The 15,767-nt window shown below is 33.3% G+C and overlaps 1 protein-coding gene across 1 annotated transcript in view; it reads left to right on the top strand.

Annotated features, from left to right (window-relative positions):
- The first annotated feature begins 720 nt into the window (after nt 1-720).
- sdt (MAGUK p55 family member stardust) overlaps nt 721-15,767 on the top strand; it is a 373,248-nt gene continuing 358,201 nt past the window's right edge. The window contains exon 1 of the mRNA XM_073976794.1: nt 721-1,225. The gene's annotated coding sequence lies outside the window, so the exon portion shown is untranslated. The remainder of the gene's footprint in view (nt 1,226-15,767) is intronic.

Here is a 15,767-nt window from a genome sequence, read left to right as displayed (position 1 = left end):
GTACGCAATAAAAATAACGAAAACAACAGAAAACCAATGAAACCTAGATTGTTTCCGTGCAGAAGGAATTACATATGGACGACAAAGTTGGTGGTTTTCCCGCTACTTGTGGTGATTTTTGACGTACAAAAACCACTGTTTAAGCAGGAATGTCAACTGTTTTAAGGTAAAAATCGCTACAGACCTATAGGGCGTATGTGGCTGTAGCGATTTTTAATTGGTGTAGTAAAAAATTGTGTTTGTATTGAATTTTTCGAATTGTCACTGGCATGTGTAAACGCTGGGTAAATTACAAATAAAGTTTTATTAAAGAGAATTTGGCGAAGAAAATTGTGTAGCAAAGTGTAAATTAATATTATATACAAAAGATTAGAGCTACGAAAATGAAGATACAAGATGACAAGATGGGTTGGATAAATAAAGAAACCATATACCATATGATTTGGCATCCACAAATGGTATGCATGGGAGAGCCAGAGAGAGAGAGAGAGAGAGACCATGAGAAACTCTCCCCTTTTGTTTGACAATTTAGCGGTAATGTACATTTGTATATTTTGCAGCATCCATTCTCTGGACATTCTTTTTTTCGTTTGCTTTTGCTTTGGAGATTTACTGTTATTGTTGTTCTTGTGTTATGGGCTTATACAGGATATATACCTACATGTGCGGAGAGTGAAAAATTCCATGTCATTTCTTTTTTTGGTGGAAAACAAATGAAACGATGTGAAAAATCTTCTTTTAGTTACGCGCAGACATTGGGATTAAACGTGTTACCGTTACGGTAAAATGTCGTTGTAATTTTTGTGTGGAGCCCTAAAGTAGGCAACATTTTTTTTGAAAATAGAAATACATAACTAAAAAGAATCTTTTTTTACACAACAACAACATAAAGGGAGCTTTGCAAACGGAAAAAAATTTAAAACAAAAAGAAAATTAAAACGAAAAGAATACGAATTAATTATTTAAATTAAAAAGAGAAAAGAAGATATAATTATATAAAATAAATGGTGGCAAAAATTAAAAAAAAAAGAAGTGAAATTTTGCAAGCTGTGTGAAAGAAATCATGGTAAAAAATACATATTTTTTGTTTTAGTGAAATAAAGTGTGGGTGTCATCGTCGTCAATGAAATGAATCTCTACAAAATCTAAGACGTATGAAAATTCTCAAAGACCATTGTGATTTTTCATCATCAGCAATACATTTTGGGAAAGAAAGAAAAAAAATGTAAGAAGTTTCGAATATAAAATGGCAAAAATTTAAGATTTTTATAAAGCTTAATGATTACTTAATCAAAATCCCATGAAGACATATAAATTTTGAAACAATGCAGCCTTTTTTCTATGATGATATTGATGTTGTTGTTACTGTTCTTGTGCTTGTGGTCCTCCCATATAGCAGACAATATGAATTTTGTTGCTATTATTGGTGTATATGTGTGTATTGCCTTGACACACTATTTTCTTGAGCCAAAAACAACTCTTTTTTGGGGGTTCTTGCTTTATTGTTTGTTTTACATCAAATGACTGGATGATTGTCTTTTGTCTGCTGTCTCTGCCTGCTGGGTACTGCTGCTGCCTGTAGAGGTGTTCCATGTCTAGACTATTGAAAATTCTTTATAAATTATTAAAACTAATTACGTACATATGTACATAGCACATAAATTATGTATTTATTTAGGTTTTGTGTGTAAAATTAAATTTCATTACTTAGTTTTTAAATACAACCAGGGACTTGAGATTAAGTTGGGTGCGTGTGTTTGTGTGGGTACATGAATGTTGTCAACAACTACCATAATTACCTAGCAAACCTTAGGATGTTGGCATACTGACAGACATCGTTAGAGAAAATACACCAAGAGAAAATTTGGAGAATTTGTACAGGGCGGGGGAACTTTAGTTTAGAAGCAACCATACGATTTGTTAGAATACGCAAATACGTTTATCGGAGCTTAAAATGCCTTTCGACATTGCAAAATTCGACTTTTAAACTTTTCGATTTCTGTCTTGAACTTAAATGGCAAGTTTTTGATCGATCATGACAACCTGTATCTTTCATTTTCTCCATGGTCAAAACTCGAGATTCAATCTTTAGGCTTTTCTAGTCGACTTACTGATCCCTAAGCCACCCTGTATATCTACAGGACATTTTACAGTCCACCACTTATTGATTTTCAGAGATTTCCTGCAGCAAAATCAAGGATTTTTGTAATGTAAGTGTGGATTTTTAAATTAGATTAAGCTGTCTTCTTGTCTTAGCTTTTCATAGATACCCTTCTTTTAGAAACAGCGCCGTTAGTTCCCTAGTTATAGGCGTTTTAGTGAAAATACCCAAAAATTAATAATAATCATACGCTCGGCAGTACCAAAATTAAAAATTCGATTTTTATCTATGTTTTACATAGAAGCTTTGGAATTTTTTTAATGAAATTGGTTCTTTGGCAACTAATGCAACATCAGATTTACGAATATGTGGGAAATATTTCGCCCAAAAAGATAATTTCTCAAGAATATATATTTTCCGTTTATTACAATTCAGATTTGCGACTGCAAAATAATGTATTTTGCAACCAACATACATAATCTTTTATTACGATAGACTGCCCTATTGTCCATGCTTTCCAATGCTACCTTCCTTTTCCAAATCGTGCCATCAGTTCCCTAGTTATAGACATTTTAGTGAAAATACCCAAAAATTAATAATAATCATACGCTCAGCTGTACCCAAATTAAAAATTCGATTTTTATCTAGATTTTACATAGAAGCTTTGGAATTTTTAAATGAAATTGGTTCCTTGGCAACTAATGCAACATCAGATATACGAATATGTGGGAAATATTTCGCCCAAAGATATAAATTCTTCAAAACTGTATTTTCTTTTTATGACTTTCCGATTTCCGGCAGGGTAATTACATTTTTGTAATTTAGGTGTATGCACTTATATGGGGTACGAGCTATCCTCATGTATTTCCTCCCCAACTAGATTTATCTTTTCAAAATCGTGCCATTAGTTCCCGAGTTATAGGTCTTTTAGTGAAAATACCCAAAACTTAATAATAATCATACGCTCAGCAGTACCAAAATTAAAAATTCGATTTTTATCTAGATTTTACATAGAATCTTTGGAATTTTTAAATGAAATTTGGTTATTTGGCAACTAATGCAACATCAGATATACGAATATGGGGGAAATATTTCGTCCAAAGATATAAATTCTTCAAAACTGTATTTTCTTTTTAAGACTTTCCGATTTCCGGCAAGGTAATTACATTTTTGTAATTTAGGTGTATGCACTTATATGGGGTACGAGCTATCCTCATGTATTTCCTCCCCAACTAGATTTACCTTTTCAAAATTGCTCCTTTAGTTCCCAAGTTATAGGTGTTTTTGTGAAAATACCCAGCAATTAATAACAATCATACGCTCAGTAGTACCAAAATGAAAAATTCGCTTTTTATCTACTTTTTATATAAAACCTTTAGATATTTGTAATAAAACTGATTTTTCAACAACTAATACAACATGAGATCCACAAATATGTGCGAATTATTTCGTCTAAATATATAAATTCTCAAAAAATATATTTTTCTTGCATTACATTCAGATTTGCGGCAGCGAAAATAAATATCTTGTAATGTAAGTGTATGAACTTATATGGGGTATGAGCTAGCCTCATATATAGCTTTTCGAACTATACTTTCTTTTTCAAAATTGCTCCTTTAGGTGCCGAGCTTTGGAGGATTTTGTGGAATAACCCAGTAATTGGTAATAATCATACGCTCTGGGGTACCATAATTAAAAGTTTGATTTTTATCTAGATTTTACACAGAATCTTTCGATCTTCTAAATGAAAGTGATTCATTGGTATTTAAAGCATCCTCTGATTCCCAAATATGTGGGAAATATTTCGTCCAAGGATATAAATTTTCAAAGAATATATTTTCCCTGCATTATTTCCACAATTTCGGCAACTTAAATAAATATTTTCTAATGTATGTGTATGAACTGATATGGGGTATGAGCTAGCCTCATATCTAGCTTTTCGAACTAGATTTTCCTTTTCAAAATTGCCCCTTTAGTTGCCGAGCTATTTAAGATTTTGTGAAATAACCAAGTTATTAATAATAGTCATACGCTCAGCAGTACCAAAATTAAAAATATCAATTTTTATCAATATTTTGCATAAAATTTTTGAAATTTTAAATTGAAAGTGATTCTTCGGCTATTAGTGGAACATCACCACATGAATATGTGGGAAGTATTTCGTTCAAAGGGTTAAATTCTTCCTCTTTCACATTTCCGGTAGCGAAATTAAATATTTCGTAATGAAAGTGTATGGACTTATATCGGGGATGAGCTGTTCTCATGTCTTACCTTTCAAACTAGATTTTCCTTATTAAAATCGCTCCTTAGGGTCCCGAGCTATAGAGGTTATTGTGAAATAGTCCAGTAATTAATAATAATCATACGCTCAGCAGTACCAAAATTAAAAATTGGATTTTTATCTAGATTTCACATGAAAGATTTGAATTTTTCAAATGAAATTGGTTCATTGACTTATAAAATAGCAATATAAGTGCAGACATGCCGAAAATATTTGGTCGAAACACATAAATTCTCTAACAATATATTTTCCTTGCATTACTTTCACATTTCCGGTAGTGAAATTAAATATTTTGTAATGTAAGTGTAAGCACATATATTTAGGATAAGCTGCTCTCAAGTCTTACCTTTCGAAGAAGACGTTTCGTTTCAAAATCGCCCATTTAGTTCCAGAGTTATTAGGGGTTTTGTAAAATAACCAAGTAATAAATAACAATCATACGCTTAGGAGTACCAAATCAAAAAGTTGCCTTATAACTATGTTTTTGAAAGGTAGCTTTGGTACTTTTAAACTGAATTGAATCTTAGGTAAGTAATGCAACATCAGCTATACTAATTTCTGTGAAATCATAGGTGCAAAGAGGTGAATTTACTAAGATAAATTTCTTCCCATTAAAACTTTCGGCTTTTCCTCTAAAAAATATTGAATTTTGTAATGTAGTTTTATGTATTTATATATGAGGTTAGCTGCCCTCATGTCTTACCTTTTGAACACGATTTTGTTCTTCAAAATCTGTTTTTTAGTTCCCGAGCTATAAAGGTTTTTGTAAAATAACCCACTAATTAATAACAATCATACGCAGAGGAGCACCAAAGCAAGAAGTTCCCAAATAGCTATAATTTTGCAAGGAATCTTTAGAGCTGTTGAACAGAATTTGTTCTTCGGGAACTAATGCAGCATAAGATATACGAATTTGTAGGATATGTTTGCTGTAAATAGATAAATCCTAAAAAATATATATTTGTTATTTATAACTCTTAGGGTTTCCTTAGAAAAAATACAATATTTTGTAAAGAAAGACTCCGTATTTAAATTGTGATGGCCTACCCCAATGTCTTAACTTTCCATTGCAATTTTCCTTTTCAAAATCGTGCATTTATTTTCAAAGTTATAGGGGTTTTTGTAAACTAACCTATTAATAACAATCATACGCATAGGAGCACAAAATAAAGAAGTTGCTTTATAACTGTGTTCCTGAAAGGTAGCTTTTGAACTGTTGAACTGAAGTGATTCTTCGGCAAGTAATGCAACATCAGCTTCACGATTTTCTATGAAATTATAGGTACAAAGAGGTGAATTTACAAAGGTATATTTTTTTCTCATTAAAACGAGCGTACTTTCCTCAAAAAATTATGAATTTTGTAATGTACGTTTAGGTGCTTATATTAGAGTGGGCTGCCGTTATTCCTAACCTTTCAAATCCCATTTTTATTTTATAAATAGTACATTTAGTTTCAGAGTTATAGATGTTTTTGTAAAATAACCCACTAATTAATACCAATCATACGCATGGGAGCACCAAATAAAGAAATTGTATTATATCTACGATTTTCTATGGAATCTTTGGAATTGTTGAACTCAATCGATTCTTTGGCGAGCAATACAACATCAGTTATACGAATTTCTAAGAAAATGTTGGTGTAAAGAAGTAAATTCTCAAGGTGTATTTTCCCCTTTAAAAGTCTCTGATTTTCCTCTGCAAAATTATGAATTTTGAGACCAAAGAAAAAATGGATGAGTTTTTCTCATGCTTTACCTCTCCAGCACTATTTTTCTTTTCAAAGTCATGGCTTTAGTTCCAGAGTTATATGGGTTTCTATGAAATAACTTAGTAATTAAAGACAATCACATGCTCAGGGGTACAAATAAAAATATACTTTTATCCATAATTGTATATGGAATCTTGGCAACTGGAATCTTGGAAACTTCGGTAGCTAAGGCAACGACTTTTCCTATACAAAAGTTCACCGGAGATGACTTTTCCCATACAAAATTTCACCGGAGATGACTTTGCCCATACAAAAGTTCACCGGAGATAAATTTTCCTATACAAAAGTTCACCGGAGATGACTTCGCCCATACAAAAGTTCACCGGAGATGACTTTTCCAATACAAAAGTTCACCGGAGATGACTTTTCCCATACAAAAGTTCACCGGAGATGACTTTTCCATACAAAAGTTCATCGGAGATGACTTTTCCAATACTAAGGTTCACCGGAGATGACTTTGCCCATACTAAAGTTCACCGGATATGACTTTGCCCATACAAAAGTTCATCGGAGATGACTTTTCCAATACTAAGGTTCACCGGAGATGACTTTGCCCATACAAAGATTTACCGGAGATGTATAAGTTGGGAAAATGTTACCCTGAGAGACCATATACTTATGGTGGTATGCAATTTTGTATGTAATTTTTCTATCCCATGCTAGCCTTATAAAGTACTTTTGTGGTGTTATTTTGTGAAAAAACACTCATCAGCTTTCCATCTTTTTTTTCGATTTTGAATACTGAAATATATAAAATCGTTCCCTAAAGAGAGGCCTTAAATCCACTAAAGTGTTTGTTTGATTTATAAGTTCCTAAATTGCTTCAACAAAAACAACAACAAAAGAATATGTTGCAATGTAATTATTTGGGACAGCATTTGGATATGATGGCACCATGCCTTAGCTTTCCAATCCCACTTTTCTTTTGAAAATCGTACTTTTAGTTGTCGAGTTATAGGGGTTTTTATGAAACTACCCGGTAATTAATAGCAATCATACGCTCCTAGGTACCGATTTTGAAATTTTAATAGAATAGCTATCGCTGCTTGGAGCAATTTGTAAATGGTGTGATATTAAGCGGACAGTTTTAGGGTTCCTATTTGATGGAAAATCATTTATGCAATCCTTCTCTTCAGGGCTTGTAGTAGCCCGATCTACGAGTTAGGATATTCTTAGGTACACATGGGATTTTGGGATCATTATGGGCGAATCTTCTGGCCTATTTACAAAGTTTTTTTTTTTGGCTATAAAGCTTCTCGAAAGCTTTTATGACAGGTGTTATTATATCTAAAGACCCTCATCAGATTCTTCCAATTTTCAATGCTGAAAATCCACAAAAGTGGTTTTGATTTATAATTTCGAAAATTGTTTCAACAAATCCACATCATTTTGCAATGTTAGTCTTTGCGATAGAATATGGTTATAATGACCTCTTGTCTTAGCTATCCTATCCTACTTTTCATTTGAAAATCTTACCTTTAGTTCTCGAGTTATAGGAGTTTTTATGAACCTACCTGGATATTAATAACAATCATACGCTCCTAGGTACCGACTTTGAAAAATTAATAGAAGAACTATGGCTGTCTGCAGAAAGTTGCAAGCGGTGTGATATTAAGCGGATACCTTTGGGGCTCCTGGTGATGGGAAATCATTCAAGCAATCCTTCTCTTCAGGACTCGAAGTAAGCCAATAAATAAAGTCAGATCTTTTTCAACGTACTTTTTGCTTACAAAACTTGCCCTTTCTTTTTTTCTTTCAAGACTCAAGTATTCCTTCTCTTTCAGAGCTTGAAGTATGTCGCTCTATGAATTCAAATATTTTTACTTACTTTTTGCCCACAAAGCTTTCGTGGTTTTTTCTTTTAAAACGCCAAAATCAACAAGGATATCCGAATTTTAGATTTTCGAATTATAATTTTCAAAAATTATCCAATAAAACTTAAAAATTTCACAACATTGGGACACAGGCATATGATGGGATTAAATTCCCTTCTCTCTTAGCTTTTGAAATAATTTTTTCTTTTTAAAATCGTACGCACAGTTCCTGAGCTATAGCTGTTTTAGTGAAACTACCCAGTAATTAATAACAGTCATACGCTCAGGAGTACCAATTAAAAAAAAAAACAGGTTTACCTATATTTTCCCATAGAACCTTTGGAGTTTTTGCTTGGATTTGCCAACGTTGAAACTAAATCGACTTTTAAAAAACTATAACGGCGACAATTTTGCCAAACAAGCCTAGAATATTTCCACTTTTTCCCGCGTGTATTATTTTGCCCCGCAAAAGAAAACCCCCAGCAACCTTCAAAGCCATAGAGAACGTTTAAGGCAAAGGCATGTTACCATAATTAATTACCAACGTAATGAGAGTTTTTCTCCCAACTGCCAGTTGATGTTGTTGTTGCTGTTAGTGTTTTTTAAATGAGAATTTGATGCTGAGGCTTAATTGTTGACAAAAATAGTTTTTTTTTCTTTTCGCAATTTCTTCCTTTCTTCTGAAAGCAACAAACTACAACAACAACAAGCGAGCACGAGGGAATGTTGTGGTGCAATAAAACCCCAGAGAAGGAACAAACAACCACAACAACAACACTTGTTATTCAACCATAGCCAAGTCAACTTCAATGCTAGGTTAGTTCCTTCTTAGTATGCTCAAATTAAAAGTAAAGGAATTAAACACAGAGAGTAATGAGTTAGATGGGTGATTTGGGGGAGAGTAAATGTGTGTGTGTGTATAAGCGAAGGCGGTGTGGGTTATTTATCGTAGCTTTATGTGTGTGTGTGTGTGTTTCTAACTTTTATAGATGCTTTGTTGGGCGCAGGGGGAAAGAGAGTAATGTTATCTATCTTATCAGTAGGTATTATTGCTCAGCAGTCTTGGTCTTGCGGTGTTGGGGTTGTTGAGCTGCCATTGTTTATTGTTTGTTATGTTATTTATTTGTGTGTCTAGGGGTTTTGGCTGCCTCATTTGGTTTTGTTATTTTTCTTCCTTCAATGCGTTAAGAAATGTAAAAAAATTGGGAAAAATTGCGGGGAAGTTGAAGAAAATTAAGTTTAATAGAGGAGTCATATTCATTGCTTTAGAATTTTTCAACGAATTTTAGAATGCATTTTCATAGCTTTAGAATTTTTCAACAAACTTTATCATCCACAATCCATCCATAAACATTTTTAGGAGCATCATTAGATATCTGTAAATATTTTTTATTTAATATTTCTACCAATATCGAGTATTGAAGTGCCGAAAATTGACACAAAGGGATACATTTTAAATAATTTATTTTTAAATTATAATTTCCTTAATTTCTTCAATAGTATTAAATATTTTGTAATGTTAGTGTATGTACTGGCATTCAGACCTGATACTCTCATGTGTTCTAAATCCAAATCTATTTTTATTTTCAAAATCCCGCCCTTAGTTCCCGAGTTATAAGGGTTTTTGTGAAAGAACCCAGAGATTAATAATAATCATACGCTCCTGTGTACTATTTTAACAAATCTGTAATAGAGCTGCGGGTGCCTATAGCAAGGTTTATTTGATGTGATATTAGGCGGGGACACTTTAAGGGCAACTTCTTACGTCCAATCTTTCAAGCAATTCATTTCTTCAGTGGTCACAATAAGGCATTCTTTGAATCCAAAACACTTTAGATATTTTCGGCTTCGCAGGCTACATAAAGTCTCTGGGTATAGTTTTAAAATTCCCGGGCTGTGGTAACTGGCAATAACTGTAAAAATAAATCTTAATCTTTTTAAATTTTCAATGTTAAAATACGGAGAAAGACCTAAGGAATCAGAAAAATTTCTCAAAATGCATTTTTAATTTACAAATTCCAAAATTTCTTCAACAAAATGGAATATTTTGTAATGTTAGAATATGAACCTGAATTTCGACCTGATACTCTCATCTCTTCTAATTCCAAATATATTTTTCTTTTCAAAATCTTGCCTTCAGTTTCCAAGTTATAGAGGTTTCTGTGAAAGAACTCAGAAATTAATAATAATCATACGCTCCCATGTACTAATTTTAAAAATTCGATTGTAGACCTACGGGTTTCCACAGCAAGATTTATTTTATGTGATATTAGGCGGACACCTTAAGGACAAATTCTTCTGGCCAATCTTACAAATAATTCGTTGCTTCAATGGTCACAATAAGGCATTCTTTGAATCCAAAAGACTTTAGATATTGTGGGCTCCACAGCATACAGAAAGTTTCTGGGTATAGCTTTACAGCTCTCGGGCTTTGGTAACTGGCAATATCTGTAAAAAGAAATCTCAACCTCTTAAATTTTCAGTGATAAAATGCAGAGAAAGACGTAGAGAATGAGACAAATTTCATAAAATGAATTTTTTAATTTATAAATTCCAAAATTTCTTCAACAAAATCGAATATTTTGTAATGTAAGAATATTAACTTGAATTTCAACATGAATATCTCATCTCTTTTCATTCCAAAAAAATTTTTCTTTTCAAAATCGTGCCATTAGTTCCCGAGTTATAAGGGTTTTTATGAAAGAACCCAGAAATTAATAATAATCATACGCTCCTGGGAACTGATTTTCAAAAAGTCGAAAAAAAAATTACTGATGCCTGCAGAACATTTTATGATACGTGATATTCGGTGGACCTGAAAGCTCCTTTTTATGGGAAAACATGCAAGCAATTCTTTTCCTCAGGGCTCGTATTAGGTAAATTTTTGAATTCTGTCCAACTAACGCAGTTTTCGGCTACACATTCGAAGCTTTAATAGCAAGTGTTGTTTTGTGAAAACCCCTTCCAAAGTTTCCATTCGTCTCTTCCAATTTTGAATGCTGAAATACAGCAAATCGTTTCCTGAGGAAAAACATAAATCCTCTAAAATGTTTGTTTGATTTATAATGTTCAAAATGTCTTCAACAAAATGAAATATTTTGCAATGTTAGTCTTTATGATATTTTATGGATATGATGACCTCATGTCTTAGCTTTCCAAGCCTACCTTTCTTTTCCAAATCATGCCTTTAGTTCTGGAGTAATAGGGGTTTTTTTCAACCTACCTCGTTATTAATAACAATCATACGCTCCTAGGTGCCAGTTTTGAAAAATTAATAGAAGGACTACCGTTGCCTATAAGAAACTGTAAGGGGTGTCATATCAAGCGGACACCTTTGGGGCTTCTTTTTGATGGCATATTAAGCAATCCTTTTCTTCAGGTATTTGAATTCTGCCTTTCCTACAAATTTTTGCCTACAAAGCTTACCCAGAGCCAACTATTTTTATAACTGGTGTTCTTTTCGGAAAGAACCCCCAACAGTTACCCTCCTTTACATGAAATTTTGAAACCTGAAATACAGAAAATAGTTCCCCAAAAATATAAAATAATCACAAAAGTGTTTATTTGGTTTGTAATTTTCAAAATGTCTTCAACAACATGAAATATTTTGCAATGCAGGTCTTTATGATATTATATGGATATGATGACCTCATGTCTTAGCTTTCCAAGCCTACTTTTCTTTTCCAAATCATGCCTTTAGTTCTGGAGTTATAGCGGTTTTAGTCAACCTACCCGGTTATTAATAACAATCATACGCTCCTGGGTGCCAATTTTGAAAAATTAATAGAAGGACTACCATTGCCTACAGGAATTTGTAAGGGGTGTCATATCAAGCGGACACCTTTTGGGCTCCTTTTTTAATGGCATATTAAGCAATCCTTTTCCCAACAGTTACCCTCCTTTACATGAAATTTTTAAACCTGAAATACAGAAAATAGTTCCCTAAAAATATAAAAGAATCACAAAAGTGTTCGTTTGGTTTATAATTTTCAAAATGTCTTCAACAAAATGAAATATTTTCCAATGTAAGTCTTTATGATATGGATATGATGACCTCATGTCTTAGCTTTCCAAGTCTACTTTTCTTTTCCAAATCATGCCTTTAGTTCTGGAGTTATAGGGGTTTTTGTCAACCTACCCGGTTATTAATAACAATCATACGCTCCTAGGTACCAATTTTGAAAAATTAATAGATGGACTACCGTTGCCTACAGGAATTTGAAAGGGATGTCATATCAAGCGGACACCTTTTGGGCTCCTTTTTGATGGCATATTAAGCAATCCTTTTCTTCAGGTATTTGAATTCTGACTTTCCTAGATATTTTTGCCTACAAAGCTTACCCAGAGCCAACTATTTTTATAACTGGTGTTCTTTTCTGAAAGAACCCCCAACAGTTACCCTCCTTTACATGAAATTTTGAAACCTGAAATACAGAAAATAGTTCCCCAAAAATATAAAACAAATCACAAAAGTATTTGTTTGATTTATAATTTTCAAAATGTCTTCAATAAAATGAAATATTTTGCAATACAAGTCTTTATGGATATGATGACCTCATGTCTTAGCTTTCTAAGCCTACTTTTCCTTTCAAAATCATGCCTTTTGTTCTGGAGTTATGGGTGTTTTTGTGAACCTACCCGGTAATTAATAACAATCATACGCTCCTAGGTGCCAATTTTAAAAAATTAATAGAAGGACTACCGTTGCCTACAGGAATTTGTAAGGGATGTCATATTCAGCGGACACTTTTGGGGCTTCTTTTTGATAGCAGATCACGCAATTCTTTTCTTCAGGTCTCGTAGTAGCCTAATCTTTGAATTCTGTGTACAAAGTTTAAACAGAACAGACAATTTTTATAAAGAGGACTCTTTTCTAAAAAAACATCGACCGCTTCCCTTATTTATTTGCAATTTTGAAAACTGAAATACAGATAATAGTTCCCTAAGAATGGGTACAAATCCACTTAGGTGCTTGTTTGATTTATAATTTCCAAAATTTCTTCAAAAAAGAAATATTTTGCTATACAAGTCTTTGTGATACTACTTGTATTGGATGACCTCATGTCTTAGCTTTCCAAGCCTACTTATTTTTTGAAAATCGTGCCCTTAGTTCCTGAGTTATGGGGCTTTTTGTGAACCTACCTTGTTATTAATAACAATCATACGTTCCTATGTACCAATTTTAAAAAATTAATAGAAAAAATACAGCTGCCGCTAGTAAGTTGTACGCGATGTGATAATAAGCGGACACTTTTAGGGCACCTTTTTATTGGAAATCGTACAAGTAATCCTTTTCTTCAAAACTCGTAATAGGTCAATCTTTGAATTCTGCCCTTCTTACATACTTTGTGCTTACAAAACTCACAACAGACCGAAGCTTTTGTAACAGGTTTTCTTGTGTAAAAAATCCGTCAATCCTAGTTTCCGAAATTTCTTCAAACTCAAATTATTTTTTAGTATTATGCAATTCAAGTCTTTTTGGATTTGATGGTCTCATATCTTAGCTTTCCAAGCCTAATTTTCTTTTCAAAATAATGCATTTTGTTCTCGAGTTATATTGGATTTTATGAAATTGCCCAGTTATTAATAACAAACATACACTCCGAAGTACCAATTTTGAAAAATTAATAGAAGAACTGCAGCTGCCTCTAGAAAGTTCTAAGGGATGTGACGTAAAGAGAACACTTGTAGGGTTTCTTTTTATGTAAATCATTAAAGCCATCCCTCTCTGAAAGGCTCATAGTGCGCAGATCTTTGAATACCGGCCTTCTTACGTACTTTTTGCTTACACAGGCCACCAGAAGTTCCTTTCTTTCTTTTAAAACGCCAAAATCAACAGGGAACTGTGGCTCCTCGAAATGTTCTAAGGCGGGCCTACTAATATGTCGCTATTTAATACATCTCAACCATTTGGAGTGTATCCTGTTAATTTTTGAAAAACCCTCTAGTCTTTGTGACATGTGCTCTTTACCATATAAAACCTCAAGAGTATCTATTCCATTCCTTATCCATCATTTCCATGTGTGCCAATTTCATTCTTTTTCGCTCTTCTCAAACCCTTTGTGAGCAAGTGAGCGATTGTTTTAGCAACGTTTTCCCTCTGTACTTGCAATCTTGAAACCTGAATTTATAATTTCCATAGTTTCTTCAACAAAATAAAATATTTTTCCAATGGAAGTCTTTGTGATAGCACTTCTATTGGATGACCTCATGTCATAGCTTTCCAAGCCTATTTTCCTTTTGAAAATCGGGTGCATAGTTCCCGAGTTATGGGAGTTTTTGTGAAACTACCCGGCTATTAATAACAATCATACGCTCCTAGGTACCAATTTTGAAAAATTGATAGAAAAACTACTGCTGCCCCTAGCAAGTTTTTATCGATGTCATATTAAGCGGACATTTGTAATGTTTCTTTTTATGCAAATCATTAAAACAATTCCCCTATTCAGGGATCGTATTTGGCCGTTTTATCGATACCTACAATGCTTTCCCGGAGCCTCTATTTTTCTTTTAAAACGACAAAATTCGCAACAGAGCTAAATCTACCTGTAAAGTGCTATGGCGAGGCTACTGATATGTCGGTTTTTTACCAATTCTTACCATTTGGATTGGATATCCTGTTTTTTTTTTGGAAATCCTGCCAGCATTTGTGCCAGTTGTTCTTTATCACATAAAATCTCAAGAGTATCTCTTCCAATCCTTGTCCATCATTTGCATGTATGTCCATTTCTTTTTATTTTCCCCCCGCTGTTTTCATAGCTCTTCTCAAACCCTTTGTGAGCAAGTAAACGACTGTTTTTACAACGTTTAAAGAGCTCGTAAAAATACTAGCGTAAAGGTGTTTGAATTTCATTTTGAGAACTCTGTGTGTATTGTGGACATTCGTGTTCGAAAGTAGGCGAGTACCAAGAAAAACAGAACATCAAACAAGTTAATACTCGTAAACGGAAACGGGCAAGTTCAACGTTGTTAATGGCTATGGGCACTGCAATACAGGATGCCAGGTATGATGAGTACTAGTGCATCATGGAAATGAATGGATACATTGGGAGAATTGCAATTGGTAGATACAGGAAGTTGACAGAATTTTTTGTAAATCTTACGAGGATATTGACATGGATAGTTGCGAAAAAAACGATGGAAAGGAGAAGGAGGTGCAAACATGTCTTCGTGGTAAAACATTGAATGCTTGAAACTAAAAAAATAGAGGAGAAGAGCGAAATGTTTGAATATGTGTAACAAAACTTAATATTTTATAAGCAGTTTGTATTTCAAGCATGTTTGTATCCGATAGCTACATGTCTTAGCTTTCCAAAACTAATCTTCTTTTCAAAATCGTGTTATTAGTTTCCGAGTTATAGAAGTTTTAATGAAACAACCCAGTAATTATTAATAATCATACGCTCTGATTTAAAATAAGAATTCAACAAAAACTTCATTAGGGCAATATTGTTACACAAAAGACCCTGTACATGTGTGAAAGAGAAGGGATGTTGCATTATGATCTAATTTAAGTTCAAGAGGAGGCTGCGGAAAAGGTTAAAGAAAATAAATTTCACTTACGGATAAAATCCAAACTCAAAAATGCTGAAAGAAAACAGAGAGTATTGATAGTTTCGATTTGTATGCAATGTATAGGTTGAATCCTCCAATATCTTAGCTTTACAGATATACTTTCCCTTTCCAAATCACGTTCTTGGTTTGCGAGTTATTGAGGTTTTTGTAAAACTATCCAATAATTAATAACAGTCATACGCACCGGTGTACGATATTTAAAATTCAATTTTGACCACAAAGTTGGT

Source organism: Musca autumnalis, unplaced genomic scaffold (assembly GCF_047663935.1).
Source record: "Musca autumnalis isolate F117 unplaced genomic scaffold, ASM4766393v1 scaffold_3, whole genome shotgun sequence".
Lineage (NCBI taxonomy): Eukaryota > Metazoa > Arthropoda > Insecta > Diptera > Muscidae > Musca > Musca autumnalis.
This window is presented reverse-complemented; position numbering and strand designations above follow the sequence as displayed.